This window comes from Loxodonta africana, unplaced genomic scaffold, assembly GCF_030014295.1.
Source record: "Loxodonta africana isolate mLoxAfr1 unplaced genomic scaffold, mLoxAfr1.hap2 scaffold_55, whole genome shotgun sequence".
NCBI lineage: Eukaryota > Metazoa > Chordata > Mammalia > Proboscidea > Elephantidae > Loxodonta > Loxodonta africana.
This window is the reverse complement of record NW_026975272.1, coordinates 123532-129751: the sequence shown is the minus strand read 5'-3', so window position 1 is coordinate 129751 and position 6220 is coordinate 123532.

Here is a 6220-nt window from a genome sequence, read left to right as displayed (position 1 = left end):
AGATGATGAGAGTATTGAGTTTTCCAGGAGAAAAAATTAAAAAAAAAAAAAGAGAGAGATCAAGATCTGTTATTTAATCAATCAAATTCACTCACAATTTGTTGTTCAGAATTGTGTTGATGCCATGATTTCACCAGTCTCCGCAGGAACCAAACTGAGGAAAGGAATCTGCCCTAGTTCTTGCTGGAGTTGGGGATTCCTGGGTTCCATCTCCTGCTCCTTCAAATCTGAGTCATCTTCAGTGATCCTTCCCTTTTCTGGAGCACAGGCAGAGTGCTGAGATAAGAGGATGCTGAAATAGGTATAAATCTCTATTTGTTACACGGAGCTCAGATGAGACAACACATTTCCGTATTTCGAAACGTTAACAAAAAATGAGGTCCCAATCCCTAGAGAAATTTGTTAACTTAATACAGCTGTGCTAGGTGTAGGGGAAAGGATAGGGAGGTAGAGAACAAACACAATTATATGCTGCTTAAATGAGAAAGAAGTTAACTTTGTAATCCCAGCGAGTATATGTTTGTGTGATTGTCTTAATCTAGTGCTGTTATAATACAGATACCACAAGCAGAAATTAATTTTCTCATCGTTTAGGAGGTTGGAAGTCCAAATTCAGGGTGTTGGCTCCTGGGAAAGTCTTTCTCTCTCTGCGGGCACTGGAGGAAGGTCATTGTCTCTTCGAATTTCTGTTCCTAGGCTATCTTCATGTGGCATGGCATCTCTCTTCCCCCATCTCTGCTTTGCTCACTTGTTTAATCTCTTTTTATATGTCAAAAGAGATTGACTCAAAATGGCTTGTAGTAGAGCACTTAACCCATTCGCACCACCCAGGGATTATACCTAGATATTGGAACTACATAATCAGAGACAAACACTATTATTCATAAAATTTTACTTATTTATGGCATTAATTTTGTCACTTCAGCAGCAATTCAGATACATTATTTGACAGTAGGGGAATTCATTTTAAATTCCTGAAATAGAGCACTACGGTATAAAGCCTAATGTATTAAAAGATCATAATGTACGCTAGGTGTTAAATAACTTTGGTACCATGTTTGGAGTACGAATGTATGTGTTTATGGATATATAAAGTAAAAGAAGGAAAAAGAAAATCCTATAATGTAGATTAGTGCCATACACGATTCAACCTTGCTTATTGCCCTCTGCCCTCTCTGACCTCCTTTCCCTTCCTTTGCAGTATGTGCACATATACTGTCTATCTTCTGTTCCCTGTTCTCCTGACCAAATCATCACAGCTTCATGTGCCGTTCCTTAGATCTACATCTCTTCCCATACTACTATCCTTCCTAAATCTATTCACCAGATTTCATGCTCCTCAGCTTAAATATCACTCCTCTAGGAAGCATCTCTTAACCTTAAAAATAGATTCATTTCCCTGTTACTGATTTTCTAACATTGTCACTTTCCTTTTTACACCCTTTACTATAATAAATAAATTTCTACTTTTATTGTTAAATTATTTTATATTTATTATAACTGTAATTTTGGGGGAAATAATTTGTTTCGATTTCTCTGAGCTCAGAGAACATGACTAATTTAACATGATACAATCTACAACCCCCCCTGGGAGTAGAGCTTGGCAAGGAAAAGGAATTCAATAAACATCTCGTGAATGAATTAGCCTTTTTCCAGTAGACATATTCAGGATGGCAATAATTACAAAACTGTGACCTAGGCATCCCATGTTTCTCTCCATGATTTTGGCTTGTAAAGCTGTCCCTTTGGGAAATGCCCATGCCTCAGAGGGCAACTCTCCAGAGTTCCTTTCTAGTGATAAATACTGAAAATAATTAGATCATTGTTCCTGTTACTCCCCTGACCTTCATAAATTACAGATAGTATGAATAACACTTGTATGACTTACTCTCTACTCCCTGGTAGAAGAGTGAATACTGTCAGCTCCTTCGGTAGACATTCATTGAGAGTTACTATTAGCTTAGGGGACTCATGGGTGGATCTGACGGGTATTACTTAAAAATAAGTTTTCTTTATGAGGCTTCTTGATAAAAATGATCACATAAGAATCTTTCTCCATACCGAGATAATATTGATCACATTTAATAAGTCTGTACAATACTAAATACAGTTTTCTATTAATTGGTTAAGAATACCACTGGGGCTTACAAGTGCTAGTTTTTATTTAAAATTTAAATATTTTTAATTGAAATATATAAGCTTTTGACATTTGAAATATGTATCAATAACCTTGAATTTTCATCTACATATCAGGCCAATAGAACCTCATACATTAACAAAAGATAGGAGGGAAATTGTTTATTTATTTTATTAAATAAATTACTTTTGAAGAGACAGAAACATTTTAACTCCCTGCATCCATAATTGAGTAAACATGCTATTATGAAATGATTACTACATAAATGCATGAAGAAAGAAAATAAAGGATGAATGTAGGAAGGAAAGAAGAGAAATATGTAGAAAAATGTATTTGGAAAATAGAAAGTCAAAAGCAAAGAAAAAAATTAACAGCACAGAATACAGAAAACCTTGTCTGCAGTAGGCTGGATACCACATCTCTTTTGATTTAACGTCTTCCTCTACTGCAGTTCTCACCAGCAGATTTACTATGCTAAGATTGAAGAAACAGAGCAACAATTAATTTAAAATACATATAATGAAAAATAAACTAAATTTAAAATGATCATTTAATTTTACATTTTGCCCCTGAATCCATAGGTAACAATGAACAATGTCCTGACTCAATACGTTAATCCATGTTTTCTCTTCAACTACTTGACAGGTAGATTTCTAAGCATGTCCAGTCACACAGTGGTCACGGATTCTCTCCTGGTGGGCTTCTGTGATATTTCACAGCTGCAGATTTTACAGGCTATGCTCTTTTTGCTCACTTACTTTGCCACTGGGCTGGGAGAACTTATTATTATCATCTTGACCAGCCTTGATGAACAACTCTACATGCTCATGTATTTTTTTTCCTGAAGAATTTGTCTTGGATCTCTCCTTCATCTCTACTATTGTCCCCAAGTCTATCCATAATCCCCTGACTCAACATAGCTCCGTCTGTTTCCCAGGTTGTGCCACACAGATGTTTTCGATGACTGTATCAACAGCCACTGAGCTCTTCCTCCTCACTGTCATGCCTTATGACCACTTCACACCCATCTGCCATCCCCTGCACTATGAGGTCATCATGAACTAAGGGGCTTGTGTGAGGCTGATGGTTTCATGTTGGCTCACTGGCAGTCTGACTGCCATAATGCACACAGTTGTCATTTTCTCCTTAACTTTCTGTGAGTCCAACGTCCACCAATTGTTCTGCGACATCCCCCAATTAATTTATATCCCCTGTCCAGGTCAGCTCTCCAGAGAAACGATGCCCATACTCATCAGTGTGATCTTGACTTTGGGCTGCTTTGTCTGCATCATTGTCTCCTACGGCTATGTCTTCTCCACTGTTCTGAGGATCCCATCTAAAACCGGACAGTCAAATCGTTTTCCACCTACCTGCCCCATCTGGCTGTTACAGGACTTCTTTTCCTGGTTTTGTAATGTGTTTAAAGCCAAAAGCACAATCCCCTGCCTCACTGACCTGATATTTTCCTTGTTTTACACAATCCCAGTCATCTATTGTCTGAGAAACAAAGACATAAAAATAGCTCTTAGGAGGTTGATTTGTGGAAAACTTTTTGCAGGGGATTACTTTTCCTTCAAGCTTGTGAATTTACTGTAGCCACAGCTGAAGTTGAGAAAATTATATAGCTCTGTAATACCCTCATTTTATTATGACTGAGACTGATCACCCTTTGTTAGGTTTGGTCAGTGATCCATTAACTCACTTTTCAAAGTATTTTTTCAGACTTTTACTCTAAGCTATATGTTTCAGAGTAGAGAGAGAGACACACAGAGATAGAGACAGAGAAACAGAGACCGAGAGAGAACATGTATTTAAGTTAAAAATATGAGTGCCAAGAATAAAAAATAGCCATTAAAAGTAGTTTATTCTTTACCAAAGTTTTTTTTTACTATATTTAGAACATTAATTTTTGTTGTATTGTTACCTTCTTTGCTATTAGAGTTATATTAATTTTATAAAATTTTAGTAATGATATATAGTAGTATTTTTATATCCTTACTTGATGAAATATTGATAACGGTTTGATTATTCACAATACATATAACTTTTTTTTCCTTACTTTCTGTAATTGTATTAAACTTTGAGTCTCAGCATTTTGAAAGGGCAAATGCTATTAAGTTGGTGAAATCTTAAACTACTGCACTGAAAATGGACAGAATTTTGTCAAAGAAGATAGATTTAAATAGTGGTTATGTGTTTATCAGGTAACTTTTCTATACATGTAGTTCTTTTTACAACTGTATTTAATAAAATTATTTTGATAAATTTTATTATTTGGTACTCATTTAATGGTAACAACATGAATTATATCCATAGCCTGCGAAAACCAGTGTTATCACATTTGATATTCCAAAGACCCAACGTTTATAGCCAGTTCCTTAACTACTGTCCCTCAATTCTCATCTAGAAATTGAGAGTTCTAATGGCTCCCTATGAGCTGAAAATGAACTTGATGGCACCTAACAATAGGAACAAATTTCAACACTACTAGAAAGTTTTGAGTCTTAAATAAAGTATGAAAAAAGTCTATCATAGTTCATAAACTTAGAAATGATTAAACGTCCGTCTTTAGTATCCACTGGTTCAATAATTCATTTGTAATTACCTGCTGTAATAGAGTCAATTCTGATGCATAGCAACCCTATAGGACAGAGTAGAACTGACCCCTAGGATTTCCAATGAGCAGCAGGTGGATTCGAACTGCTGGCCTTTTGGTAGCAGCTGAGCTCTTAACCACTGCACCATCAGAGCTCCCATTTGTAACTAGACCCTTAAAAATGGACACTTCCTGTTATGTTGTTGAAGTTGACTGAAACATAAAATAAATGTTTTATCTCTAAATGAATTTACTATGTTAATTTTTTAAATGAAAATTCTCACCAAATATTCTGGGAAACTTGAGGAAATAATTATAAAGTTTATTTGATTAAATGCATGCAGAATATTATTGCAAAATATATTTTTAAATATATTTAAAGATACTTTTTTTTCATTTATACCTTTTTCCTCTTTTGAAACACTGAAAACTACAAAGACAATGAAAAAAATTCTGTAGTTTAGATGAAAGGAAGAAAATAGCTACTGGCTACAACCAGCCATCCTGATTAAAGGGGATGTTAGCAACCACTGGGAAACAAACCAGATGACACGGTAGTTTTACTGTGAGCTACATTAACCAACTACACACCGAACTCTGAAGAATGAATGATCTTAGAATTAAGAAAACAGAAAGTTTACTGCTATAGTTTCTAAGACAAATTTACTCCAAATCAAATACTAAATGATTGCCTTTGTGTCTAAACTCTTTGTATTTAAAATTCTTTCAGTAATACACATATGAGTGTTTTGTTCTCTATATGCTGTACTGCAATAAAAATATAAAAAGATAAGTCTCACATAACCCACAGAGGATTGATATCCAAAGCATATGAATTATATCTATAAATCAATAAGCAAAACACAAACAAATTAATGAAGAACTGGAAAAGTAAATTAAGAAGAATTTCTGGAGATAAAAAAGCCAATGGGCTATAACTATATTCAAAAGTATTAAATCTCATTTCTAGTGAGAAAAGTGAAGTTTTAACCACACTGAGATACCATTTCACACTTACCTGGTAGAGCAATAAGTTATAGAACATCAAGTATTAGCAAGATTGTGGAACAACAAGGACACCCACACACTGACAGCGGCCTTGCAAATGAGCTGCACATCTTCCCAAAACTTGGCAGTTACCTATTAATGTTAAAGGTGCACATTATTTTTGATCCAGCAATTCTACTCCCAGGCATATTTCCTGCAAAATCTTTTCACGTGTGATCTGTTTGCCTTCTACAAGGATGTGTGTAGTGTCACTGCTTACAAAAGCAGGAAGCAAACCAGTTGAAATGTATAATTCCAACTAAAATGAGAAATTAAAGAAAATTATAAAAATGTTGACCAATTTATAAAAAGTACAAAAGCATTAAACACTGTATGATATATAGTTTAGGGATGTATAGGTTGTAAAAACCATAAAACTATGCAAAGGACAATTTATCATGATTCTGTCATGAGATAGAATCATGTATATCTCACTAGGG